The sequence below is a fragment of the Manis javanica genome, chromosome 4 (genome assembly GCF_040802235.1).
Source record: "Manis javanica isolate MJ-LG chromosome 4, MJ_LKY, whole genome shotgun sequence".
Classification (NCBI taxonomy): Eukaryota; Metazoa; Chordata; class Mammalia; order Pholidota; family Manidae; genus Manis; species Manis javanica.
The window spans coordinates 142,136,538-142,150,305 of record NC_133159.1 but is presented as its reverse complement, the minus strand read 5'-3'; the positions used below and the strand labels follow the sequence as shown (position 1 = coordinate 142,150,305).

The window sequence follows — 13,768 nt, the reverse complement described above, 5'->3', positions numbered from 1 at the left end:
GTGTGTGGACAAAATGGGAGTGTGTTTCCCTGGAAAATTTCAACAGTGACTCATCCTCATTTATACTAGGACCAATTGAAGAAATGGGTAAGCCTGGGGGAATGACCATAATAGCAATGTTTGCTACCTTTCAGGAAGTAGGTTGCAATCATTAAGTGACTTCTTAAAAGCCTGTAAAATAAAGCAACATCAATCATATTCAAAGAGAAGTTGGCATTAAAAGATATATGTAGCTTTGAAATGAATTCTGTCTGATCGAGGATCTTATTTCCTCTTGGTTACCAGGAATCCTGCCCGCACAGAGTGGTCAGAAGGCTCTGGGCCCTTTGGTAGCCTGAAAACTCAGATGCAGGGGGTGGTGGTAGAAAGTACACAGGCTTTGGAAACGGAAAGGTCTGGGTTCAAATGGTTTCTTTACTGTGCAGTTTCCCCATCTGTAAGATGGGCATAGGAAGTGAAGCCTATCTTGCAAGGTGGTTGTGATAGGCAGCATGGCAACAGTAGGTGGCGCATAGCGCTCATGCATTACCACCACCTCCCCAGTGGTCCCGAGTGTCTAACAATGGAGTTGGCTATGGTAGCACCACTCAGTGAACTGTGGTGGAATGTGACAACTGGTGTGACAGAGATAGCCTCATCATGGGGGAAGATGCTTATGGGTAATGATGTTGGGGGACAAAAGGTGAAAAAAATATCAAAGTCCAATGAACAAACGGGACTAGAGATGATCATGAGAACCCAAAGCCCTGCTGGGAGGGCCCAGCCATCATGGGCTTTGGGCAAATGGAGGCAGTGAGGAGGCGAAACCACGTGCAAATACATAAGCAGGGTTAAGAAGCCTGCCAGCAGAGAGACAAAAGGAGAGGGAAAGGTGGAGGGAGAGGGGAGCAGGGAGAGAGAGACAAAGAGAGCAGCAAAGACCATTCAGTTGTGGCCTCTGAAAGTAGACAGAGAGAAGGAAAGAGCGCCAGAGAGGGAAGGTGAGGGACAGAGACAGGCAGAGGGAGGCGGAGGGGAGAGAAAGGGGGAGAGGGACGTGCGTGCATAGAGTAACAAGAGGCAGCAGCCGCTGGGCGCTAGGTCTCAGGAGCCGCAAGGAGGCCGCCTTGGCTGGCTCACTGCCTTCAGTGACCACGGCCCTTTCTTTGAGTTAGCCTGTGAGGGTACATGCTTCTCCTGACCCTACGAGCCCTGACTAGGTCAGGAACAAATGATGTAGTATACAGAGAGAAAACTGTAGGGAAACGTGCCCAAAGCATAACCCTTCCTTCCTCTAAGTAGGGGCTCCATGTTTTTATTTTTCTATTTTTCTGCCCTCTCCAGTTTTCTGCAGTAAGCACGTATTAAGGTTTTCCTGGCAAAACCAAACCAAAGTGTGATCCACAGGACCCACAGCTGCTGCTGGCTTTTCTTCATGCCCGTGCTGGCCCTGCCCCTCTCTGTGTCCCCTTTGAACGCACACCTGCATGGCCCTCCACCCCTTTCCCTAGGCCTTCTGGTGATCTCCATTTCCACCTGGCCTTTCTTCCCCTGCATTTGGGGCTTCTCACAGCACCTGCCCAGGCGTATACCTCTTTCCATGTCTGGGTTCCTCCCTCTCTGAGTTCTTCAGAGTGTGTCTTATTCTTCTGGCCACAATAAAAACAAACCCCCTAGGGCACTGAAGGCAGTATTTATACATGGTTAGAGCCTTAGTCTTTGGTGTCAAGCTGATCCCAATTTCAGGCAAACCACTTCTTAGCTGTGTATTCTTGGGCCAGTTTCTTAACTTCTCTGTGCTCCAGTTTCCTTTTCTGTGAAATGGTTTCCAGTCATTTCAACCTTATTCGATATTGGAGAGGCGTACCTGAGATAATGGGTATGACACATTTAGAAAGGTTCTGGACTCAGTAAATGCCTGTTATGACTCCTTGAAAGGCTTTCCCACAGAATGATGTCTTTGCTGCCACTGTGTCCCTCTGAGAGGCAGGGAGGCTCTGCTTGTGCTCCTCCTGACTGAGGTCCCAAATGTGGCTTAACTCAGGCTCTCTTCTCCATCACCAGCACCAGAGTGTCTCCTGTCATCCTTTGCCTGTTAGATCGCAGAAGCAGCTGCCCTCGTGATGGGGCTGCTCTAGGGCTTGGACCCAAGAGCAGCCTGACTACCCTGGGGTGGAGCTCCCCCAATCCTGGCTGAGTTAGCTCCTCCTGCTGGTCCTTTGGGCCTTTTGGAGTAGGGTAGAGGGGTTCAGTTCAGTTAATTCAATGCAATAAACACTGTCTGAGCCCCTCTTATAGACTGAGCACTGGACATGCACAGGAGGAAGTCTCAGTTCCAAACACAGTCGCATAAGTGAACCACCTGGATGTGTGGTACTCGTCTTTCTAGTGGGGCAAGGAGATGGTATCCAGCTGAGAGTGGGGACTAAACCCAAGAAGGGACATGCCTGAGATGCAGCCCAGGACTGAGGATAGGGAAGAGGGGAGCAATTATTTTAAGAGGTTAATTATTTTAAGAGCAATTATTATGGAATGGTTAAGGACAGCTGTCAATCTAATCCAGCTGGTGAACCCGGTGCAGGTTCATGCCATGCCATTCAACCCACTGGACAAAGCAGATCATCCCACCTGGATGAGGACCAGTGTGGTGCCCAGCACTATGCTCTTCGATGATCTTTGGGAACTGAGCTCTGGCCCCAGACTGAGGCGGGGGGTGAAAGGTGGGGCATGAGGAGGGCACTTTTTTCTTTTAGGCTGACTTCAAAAACAGACACAACTTTTTACAAAAGTTGCTTTTCCAAAAAGGGAAACTTCAGAGTTGCAGAGCTGCAGTGCATAATGGCATTACGCATGTCCTTAAAAATTGCATAATTAATATGTGAATCCATACATGCATTCTCATTATACATATTCCAGGAATCCAGGAAAAGTGAGAATCTCACACACTCAATTCTGTTACCTTTCTCTGAGCAGCTCTCAGTCTGGCATGCACCCTTCCAGGTTTTTCTGTGTGCTAATATGCATATATGTGCATTTTTAAGTCTATAGTTTAGTTTAGCATGTGGGTATTTTTAGCACAAATGGGACCACACTGTATGTATTGTTCTGTAACTTGCTTTTTTCACTTATGAATATGTCTTGGCAATTTTTCCCAAGGGGCCTCTAGGTTTTCCTTACTTGGTATAACAGCTGCAGGGGGGTGGAGGGAATGCATATGCATTTGCCCTCCTTATTTTAGTCATCCTCCTGTTGATGACCATTAAGTTGTTTCTAGATGTTTGCTCTCACAAACAATACTGCAGAACAGATCTTTATCCCTGTTTCTTGGGCTACATTTGTAAGTATTTCTTTAGGACAGTTTCCAAGAAATGAAATTGCTATATTGAAGGAGACTTGTGCTTTTTTATTTTAATGGGTCCTGCCAAGTCCCCACCCATCTCTTCAGTCAAAGGCTCTCCCCACAACAGCTGTCTCATTGGCCCTCTCCAGAGATGGGTGGCTTCTTTGCTTCCCTCCTTTTCTGCTTGTTTCTTTTGCAGTCCTCCAGGCTCTCTTACAAACCTTGGCCAAAAGCCATCTTCCTGTCATTGGCTGCCCAGTTGTGTCAAAGACCCCATTTTCAGGACTCAGTGCTAGCTCAAAACATAAAGCAGCTCAATCAAGGAGTGATGACTCTCATTTCGGAATGGTTTTTTGTTCCATAATAGGATCTGCTGCAGGGTTTGGAGCAGTCTATTCACCATATTGATTAAAACTGCAATTCATGCATTCATTCACTGATTTACTGGGTGTTGGACTCTGTGTTTTGGAGCCCTTACCTTCAAAAGGCTAACTCTCATTGGAAGGAGCAAGATATGCTAATGACTTGTGTTATTAGGTAAATTTATATTAATAGCTGGCTGGCTGCTGTTAAGATGTTTTAGATGCTAAAAAAAAAGGAGAGATCTCAGTAGGTGAGAAACCAGAGGTGCTCTGGAGATTGATCAGTCTAACAGATTAGCACTAAGATTTATTAGCCGACTGTGAATCATCACTGGGTCTGTCCAGCCCATATAAACAAATGCAGGGACTTCTCTATCCAATAGTTGTTTTCAAGCATGAAAAAGGAGGGGAGAAATAGGAAGGAGATGTCTTTTCCAGCCTCAACCTGCCCCTGCTCTTTCCAAGGGGAGTGTGACACTTGCAGGACTGTTCATATTCATTCATTAATTCATTGCAGTTGCTATTTCTAAAAGATTTGTTTGTGATTATCTAATCTTCCCAACTGGCAAGAAAAAGATGAAATAGCTTTTGGCCTGCATATAGAAGTATCCTCTCAGATTTTTTTTGCCCCTTATTAAAGAAAAAAAAAACCCCAAACCAAGGCCATCCTGTTCAGCATTCAGATAGCAAGTTGCTTATGAATCAAAAGATAATGTGGTACTGGGTAGCAGGACCCACAAAGAATGTTCTGATTTATTAACTTGTCTCCTGAGTAAGATAAAGTAGGTGAGTCAATAGACATTTGGCCTCCTTTCCTCTGCCTGAGTCTGAGGAGGAAATAAGCCACTGAGAGATAAGTACCTGGCTTCTGATGTCAGAGCCAGTGCATGGAGGGTACAGGAGAAGCTAGTTCTGATCTGATGGATGCTAGTGAGGTTTGGGCACCACATAAGGCGTTTGGACCCAGACTGTGGCTGCCATGCCAGTTGGTACTATTTCCAGCTTATCCTTTTTTCCATGCACTCAGCAAAGGGATTTTTCTTTCTCTTTTTTAGTTCCTAGTGTAAAGACTGTTTAATGCAGTTACATCGTATCTGAAGGCTAAGCAGAGCTTAAATGGACTGTAAATTATTGAAGTTAGCCATCAGAGATCATTCTACAACATTCCATCCATCTATCCTTTCATCTGAGAATTATAAGACCCAATATTTTCCCTTAAGAAGTTTACAATATACTGGGGGCATATTACACAGACACATAAAGCTCTTACCCTGTGATTGATTGTTTGACCGTCTGCCTCCCCTGCTAGACTGTAGGTGCTGAGAACCAGGTCAGTGCTGTTCATACCTCACACAGGGCCTGACACACAGTAGATGTTCAATAAATGAATGAGTAGCCAGGAAATGATCAAGGAATGGGGCAGGAAGGCTCAAGGTGTATGGAACATTGTGTGGTCCAATGTAGGGCTCCCCAAGCAGCAGGGTAAAACCCCTGGGAAAGGTGATAGCTGGAGCTGCATTCAGGAATTTCTTTATTCTCTGGATTGGGAAAGACATAACTGGGTATCTAGCAGGAGCGTGATGTGATAAAGTAGGCTATTTCTCTTCCATGCATTCCTTCATTCATTCCATTCAATACAATTTATCAAGCAACTTCTATATGTGAGGCACCATATAAATGCTGAAATATAAAGAACAGAAATAAGATAGACTCGTATTCTCAAAGAGCTCACAATCTGGTAGGGGAATAGAGAAATAAACAGATGATCATAATGTGTAAAGTTTATGCTAGAGATTACCACAGAATACTCCAGGATGGCCTTCTGGGGGAGGAAACATCTGAGCTAAATCTTGAAGGACACATACGAATTAGGTAAAGAAAGAGTGGGGAGCATGTTGTTGGCACAGAGAGAGAAGAGAGTGCATGAGATGTTTGAGAATCAGTGCACACAGTTTGGCTGGCTGGTGCATGTGTGGGAGGCTGGGGGCGTGGAGAGCTGCCGCTGAAAAGATAGGCAGGGCCCAGAGAAAGGGCTGTGTGGATGTAGAGAGTGGGTTGGAGAGGAGCAAGAAGAGCAGGCAGCAAGGAGGCCAGTGAGGCGGCTGTCATTCTCATCCAGGGTGAGGGTCACGGAGGGCCGAATTAACCTGGTGTCCAGGGTGGGGGATGATACTAGCCAGCATTTACCGAGCACCTGCTGTACACCAAGAAGTGTCCTAGTGTACACACTGATGACTCAGTCTTCTTGTTACTGTCCGAGAAAGGAACCACCATTATTCCCATTTCACAGAGGAGGGGAATGAGCTGATGAATGCATATTTGTACTCAGGCCATTTACAGGGCTGGGAGGTCTAAGGGGAGCAGCAGTTTTTGGGTACAGGTGTATGGGCAGGGGAAGAGGATGAGTTCAGTGTAGACACCAATTTGCGATGCCCATGGGGCTTGGTGGGGAAGGCAGCACCTGATGGCTGGGTCTGGAGCTCAGGAAACAGATCTGGGCTGGGGGTAGTAATCTGAAGGTCATCCTAAAGGCCAAGCTCATTCAAGGAGACTGCAGACTGGGATGGGACAGAAACAGCCTCCTAGAGTGCCCGTCACCTAAGGGGGAAGCAGAGCAAGGATTGCTCAGGAAGGGGGCCTAGGAGGAGCAGGCAGAGGTGGGAAGGAAACCAGATGAGGGTGGAGAAAGGTCTCTGGGACAACATGGCCCACGACCCAGGACTGCTGAGAAACCAGGTGAGGTGAGACAAAGGAGGGAGGGGTGTCTTCATCAACAAAGATTTCATGGGTGACCTTGATGAAGAAAAGTTTCAATGGAGCCCAAGAGGAGGGCTGAGAGGTGAAGGGGGGATGAGGAAGTAGACAAGCCAGTCTAGAGAACTCCTGGGAGACTCTGTTAGGAAAGGAAGGACAGAGAGAAGCTGCAGGACAGAAGGGGAAGCAGGACAGTAATTTTCTCTTCTTCTCAGGCTTGAGAATAATTATGTGGACTCATTTTGGGATTCCCCCGACACAGTGGGGCACACTGGTTCATCCTAGCCAATCAACAGCCCTTCTTCTCCCTCTTCCACCCCCTGCCATCACCTCCACCTCGATAAAAAGAAACGCATTGTGTAGTAAAAAGTGGTGAAAACCTGACTATTGGCAAAACCACGTGGGACTCTGATGATATTTCTACATTAGTGGCTGAGTAGCAACAAGTGATTAAGTAGCTAAGGTAGAAGATGCTTAATTGGCTCTTATCTTCATATATTTATGGAAAAAGATGTACTGTGTTGATCATGGAGGGAAAGGCCACACAGCAGGCTATCCTGCCTTCTGGCATCTCCTGGTGCTTTCTAGAAGGAGCTGGATGGTGCCGTAATTATGCAGCTCCAGCTGTGGCAGTTTGGAAGTTGCTGGAGGCATGAGTAACCAGTCCTTGCCCCTGCCTTGAAAAGAACACATGAGCAAATCTCCAATTCTAATGGGGCCCGTGGGGCAGATAGTAAGGACGATGGATCTGGCTGTCAGATTGACAAATGAGTCTTTTCTTTTGAAAGGCACTTAGGAAGTTATATTTGGTAGCTTGAGAGGAGCTGTCAAAAGCAGGCTGGGGGACACGCCACCCAACAGCTGGGCCTTTTTACTTGGGGTAGGATAGGTGATCTGTCCCAGTGAGCCGTGGTGGGATTCCCTCCAAATGTTGGGAATGTGGCCAACCTAAGCCAAAGGCCAAGGGTTGAGCTTGTGCAGGAGCCAACTGGGCCGTGCCAATGACCTAACTGGGCCAGCAGGACCCAAACATTTGTGTTTGCCTTTATTTACAGCCCCAAACAGGCTAGAGGGCAGCTGCTCAAAGCAGACTGCGCATGAGGATGGACATTCTCATGGTACTTTGGATTCAGCCCAAGTGAGGAGGCCAGGCTGTGGAATTAGGACCCTTCTCATTCCCAATGGCTTCAAACTGGTGGTGCCAGGGGTTCTTGGGGAGAGTGGGATACCTCTGGGCAGAGATTTCCAGTCTTGGCTCCCTGAGGCATTTCCGAGACCCTCAACTAAACACAGAGCCTTGATTTCCAGGGAATTTTCTGAGCGATGAGAATGGTGGCCAACTGACTGCCCAGATCTCCAGATTTATTCGCAGGCCTGTCTCCCTTTTCTGATAGCAAAGCAAGACTGAGAGTCCTGCCAGCATTAGCAAGCACCTTAAATCAGGGAGGGGGGGCAAGAGTCTGAGTGATCGTGTCAACGCTGAAGATGGTTTGTGTTGTGCTCTTACTACGGGAATGTCCCAATTTTGTATTTTCACATATACTCACCCACTCATTTAACTCTCCCCAAATTCCAGAGTTCTGTCCTGACACCCTTATCTGTTCCCTCCACTGTCATGTACAAGTTGGCTTCCAGATGTCTGTCTCTTTCACCAGCTTTTGGTTTGATTTGGGTCTCTAAGTGTGCAGCAGAATGATACAGACATCATCATCTATCACAAGCTGGCTGAACAGCCTTGGGGAGTAGGAGGGTCCTCAGGGCAGATTTATTTTTTTGAGAAAGAAACCGGTTTTATTAATCTTTCAAACCTAAGCTTTTGGTTTTAGAATAATTTTCAGTTTACAGAAATATTGCAAAGATAGGACAAAGAATTCCCTATCCTTCACTTACTTTCCTTCATTGTTAACATCTTACATTACCATGGTACATTGTCAAAGCTAGGAACCTGACCGTAACTATTAACTTCAGGCTTTATTTGGATTTCACCCTTTTGCACTGATGTCCTTTTTCTGGTCTAGGATCCAATCCAGGGAAAGTACACAATGTATTTAGTTGTCATCTCTTCAGTCTCCTCGGGTCCAGGACAGTTTTTAAGGCTTCCCTTGTTTTTCATGACTTTGAGAGTCTTGAGGAATACTGGCCAGGCATCCTGTAAATTATTCCTCAGTCTGGGGTTGTCTAATATTTTTTTCATGATTAGACTGGTAGACTGGGGTTATCGGTTTATAGAAAGAATACCATGGGGTGGTGTCCTTGTTTTCGCATATCACAGAGTACCTGGTATGTCAGCGTGTGGATTGGATTTCTCTTTTTTAGCTCCTAGTGTAAAAGGAGTTTCTGTTAGATTTCTCCACTGCAAAGTCACTAGTTTTCCCTTTCCCTACTCTGTTCTTTGGAAGTGAGTCACTAAATACAACCCGCACTCTAGGGGGGAATGGGAACAATGCTCACCTCCTCCAGGAATGAGTACATACATATACTATGTGTACTTCTTTTGTAGGAAAAACATCTCTCTTCTCGTCCATTTATTTATTCAATAATTTATTTCTATCAATGTGGACTTCTATGTATTTATTTTATTTTATACTTAGATATAATGGAGTATTATGACATTCAAAATTATTTATTTTGTTGCTCACATTGTTGAAGATTTGGTTATTAGGAACTTTGGGAGCTTTTTCAGATTGACTCCTCTGTCTTTTTGAAAAAATTCTTTATTGTGGTAAAACTTCTACTATCTTAGTTATTTTTAAGTGTATATTTCAAGAATATTAATACAGTGCTTATCATCACTGCCTCCTCTCCTGAACTCCTCACCTCGTAAAACTGAAACTTTATACCCATTAGACACCAACTCCCCATTCCTTCCTTCTTCCCATTTTACCGTCAGTCTCTAGGATTTTGATTACTCTAAATTCCTCATCTAAGTGAAATCATAAATACTTGTCTTTTTGTACTGGTTTATTTCACTTAGCATTATGTTCCCAAGTTTCTCAAGCATATGTCAGAATTTCCTTCTTTTTGAAGGCTAAATAATATTTGAATCCCTTCCATGTGTTAGCTATTATTAATAATATTGCTGTGTACATGGGTGTGTAAACAGCTCTTTGAGACCCTGCTTTCAATTCTTTTGAGTATGTATCTCCAGAAGTGGTATTGTTGGGGCATCTGGTAATCCTATTTAAAAAATTTTTTTTGAAGAAAGTCAATACTGTTTTCCACAATGCCTGTACATTTTACATTTCCACCACTCAGGGCAGATTTTAATGGCAGTTTTGGCAGGGGTGGGTGGAGGGAGGCAGGAGGAGCATCAGAGAACAGCATCTGAGTGCTGTCTGAGCAAAGGGTGCACATTTGAGCACCAAAGTACATTCATTCTTTCAACATTGCCCATTCATAAACTCATATGAAAGCAAGGTACTGGGGAGATAGGATCTGATAGACACATCCTTGTTCCCCAAGAATTTCTCATCTACAGTGAGATAAGGGCTGATGGGAGCTAAAGAAGGCAGTTCTTAAGAGGCAGGTGTAAGAAGCAGTGGTGCCCAAGGGGAATTCAGTCCTAAAAGGAGAGTTGTGTATCTCTTAGATGGGTGACAGATGCCCAAACATCCCACTTTATTCTGTGAACACTCACACCAAGGCTGGGATCATCTTGCTAAGCTTCATTTTTCCAGTAGGTGCTCAGTAAATAGCTGTGAAGGAAATTAATGTACGAAGTGTTGTATGGAGCGATCAGCTGCAGGGGGAATGTGTTCTTAGAGACCATGATCTTTGAGCAGCTCTTGGACACATGAATAGGCCTTTGCCGGGGAGGTAAAACAAGGAAGGGAACAGCGGGTACAAATGCACGGAGGCAGGCGCCAAAGCGCAGGGAGTATTTGGTGGATGGTTCTCCAGCAATGGAATGCAGGGTTCATGCTGGTCAACCAGAGGCAGATGATGAGGCTGGATTAGGGCCAGAGGTCAGGTTGAACAGGGCCTTGGAAGCCATTCTTAGGGGTTGGGCTTTTGCAAATTATAGGAAGCCTGGGAATCTAAGAGTTTGAGGTGGGGCAGCAATGTGATCACTACATGTGTGGGCTGAGGAAGGGGCACTACCAAGGAGTCTCTCTTCTAAAGTTTTAGGTCTGCTATTTACCCCAGCTCCTGCTTCTTGAAAACAGGAACCCAGGTTCTGCCTCTCATACCAAGGGTGGGGGTTATATCACACGTCCTTGCCACAGGTCCCCTTATAGCACTCCAAGCCAGCAGGCACAAGGATGGAGCAGGGACCAGGTGCAAAACTGCAGCCAGTCCAATATTCAAGTGCCACCTGTGCGCTTGAGTGGCACAGGCAGGGACTCCCAGGCTGCTGGTGCTGGAGGCCTTCTGAGGTCACCTAACCCAGGCTTCCCATTCAGCAGATGGGAAACCTGAGGCCCAGGCAGAAAGCAACCTGCCCAAGGTCAGTCTCATGGTCAGGACCAGCATCCAGGCCTCTGGACTCCTGGTTTGGTTTTCTCCGCACAGAGAGATCTGGGCTCCAAGCTGAGCCCTGCTCCTCCCTTTGCTATGCCACGGCACGCAAGCTGCTTGGCTATTCAGTTTTGTCATCTGCGCTGTGGAGATAACAATAGCTCCCTTCCTGGGTTGCTGTGGGGATTAGATGAGATAATGCATGTCAATGTCTCTGTAATTGAATGACTGGCAGGCTGTGTGCATTCGGGTAGAAAGAACTGTCATTTTTCTCCCCCTCTAGGGTGTTGGTTCCGCTCCTGGTGTGTTACCCCACAGCCATCCCTGGTGGTGGTGGTCCTGGGATCATGCAGGAGCTCCTACAGCAGCTATCTAGTAGGGCATTTCTCAGGTTGTCACAGAAGGCAGGGGCACAGCTTGGCTTAACTGGGTTTTGGGCAAATACTGATTTAAAAAAAAAAAGCAGTCTTGTCAGGGTTCAGCCCAATAGTGTGTTCTTTTGGATTACAAAATAAAATGAAAAAATATTGAAAGAAGTATGTATGTAATTTTGCACAGAAGGGGTGATTTTTACCATGCAAAGGACTTCCCCTTAACAAAAGGCCTCATGCATGGCAGGATTCCTTCAAGTCACCCATTTCTGTAGGACTCCCACTCAGGAGTCAATTTCCCTAGCATGAGCAACACTAACTTTCCAGGAAAGCGCCTTCTGCCCCCTACATTCTGTCACCACTGGCTTTCTTTCAAGAGTCCCTGAGCTTCAGCCTGACACAGCAGAACCCTGGACTGGGAACCATGTGGGTGATGGAGACTGTAAGATGCACCATGATTTTACGTGCCACCACAAAAGAAAAAGCAATGCCAATTTTAACTGTTTGATGTGATTGATTGGGAAACAAATCCTGATTTCAGAAATGGTAAAATGTGAAAAAAAAAACACAACAACCCCAAAACCCAGCACTTCCTTGAATCAACAACATGCAGTGTCTGGGGGTCAGGGGTCGGCGGTATAGGTCAGTACTAATGGCAGAATGAGAATATACAAACGGGAGCAATCCCCCCAGTTACATTTGCCTTAACGTTATTTAATTATTCTGTTTTCTTTGTGGGACAAACCACTTATTCCTAGGCTCTATGAGGACAGATCCTGGGTCTGTTTTGTTCAATACTGTATCCCCATCTCTTCACTCATTGTAGGTGTTCAGCGAGTATTTGTTGAATGAACAAAGAAAACAAAACCACACTATAAAACATGGGGGAAACCCAAAAAAGAAAATAAATCATTCATAATTCCCCCACTGTGAGGACTTTGGCTTATTTCCTCTAAGTCTTATGTCCTAGGAATATGCTCTTTTATGTACATGCAAACATAATGTATTATTAGATTTCACTCTGGGATCTGTTTTTGTATCTCTCTATTAATATGAATGAAAAGATGGAATGAGATGATTCAGAAATGCTTTGAAGACTGTCAAATGTTTAACTAAATCTCTTATTATTAGTTATAATAAGCATAGCAATACTGATATGAATGAGGCTGGTTTTCTGAGAATACACTTCAAAATAAACAGCAGATTTGCCCTCTGAAGCTGGGAATGTGTTCCGTTCCCACATACTGCTCACCTTGGGGAGCCCCTCTGGTTCATGTTGGGAAGAGAAAGACGTAAGTGTTCTTAGAAGTCATCAGCTCCAACTTCCCACCCAGCCCAGAAATTCCCTCAGTGTCTTTAGTGGAGGGTAAATCCCTGTCTGAGAAAACTCCAGGCTGCCTAAAGAATTTACTATGTCCTCAAGTCAACAGCAGAAGACAGGGCCTCTGCCTCCCTGCCTATGTGGGAGGAGAGGATAACTGTTGCTTAACTTCAGTAAGTGCTAGTTAGCAATCTCAGATGTGTTTATGTGGACCTATTTCCCCTTCCTACTTTTTGTAATTTTTTACTTCCTTGACTCTGCTCAAGGACCCTCCATCCCCCCTCCTTTTTCCTTTAAAATGTCTGTCATCTGTGTACAAATCGAAGTTGAGTTCAGTTCACGCTGAGCCCTCTTCCATCGCAATAGTATATTACGAATTACAATCTGTCCCTGCTGCTTTAACTAGTGTCTGGCTGTGTTTATCCTGGCAGTACTCAGAAGCCCACCTAGGCTGGCAGCTCGGGCCCTGGGCTCACCCCGACTGCCTGTCCATCTGCATGCCTTGACCTGTTAGTCTAGGTTCTCATGCTTCCTGACTCAAGCCCTCAGCTCTGAACCTGGCTTCTGTGGTTGGCTTCACACCCTCCTTCTTTGTCCTCTGGCATGGGGTTTTCTGGTCACTCCACTCAGCTCCCACCTTACACATCCTTGCATGCTACCTTTCTGCCCCTGCCACCAGGCCAGCCTTCCAGCCTCCCTGGCCTTGTCTCCAAGCCTCCATCCCACCTACTGCGTGCTGCAGGAGGTTGATCTTGGTCTTTAGCAACTGCCTGGGCATTGTGCACAGGGAAGAGCGCGTCAGCCCTACACCATCGATGCTTTCCCTGAGCTTCAAAAACACAGCTTGCTTTGACATTTAAAACCAGTTTCTGATATGGAAGATTGTTTTATAAAATAGCTAAAGAGCTGTGATCACTACTGGATGATTGATGACATTTGAGCCAAATTTTAAAAACAAGCTGAACTCGTTCAGTTACGTGATACCTCTTTGCTGACTACTCCTTCCCTCTCCTCTCATCCCCACCTCCTCTGCCCTAGACCCAGTGCTTCCCACCACTTGCTGACCTCGCTCTTTGACCCATGGCCCCCAGGGCAAATTGTCTTGGATGATTTGGTTTAGGACTCCCTGAGAGCAGTAGTCTCTGGCTTTTATTCTAGGCAAACCAGGAGATAAGAGAAAGTG

At 45.8% G+C, this 13,768-nt stretch overlaps 1 protein-coding gene across 3 annotated transcripts in view; it reads right to left on the bottom strand.

The window, feature by feature from the left end:
• ASIC2 (acid sensing ion channel subunit 2) overlaps positions 1-13,768 on the bottom strand; it is a 998,461-nt gene that overhangs the window by 46,164 nt on the left and 938,529 nt on the right. The gene's annotated exons all lie outside the window — the stretch shown is intronic.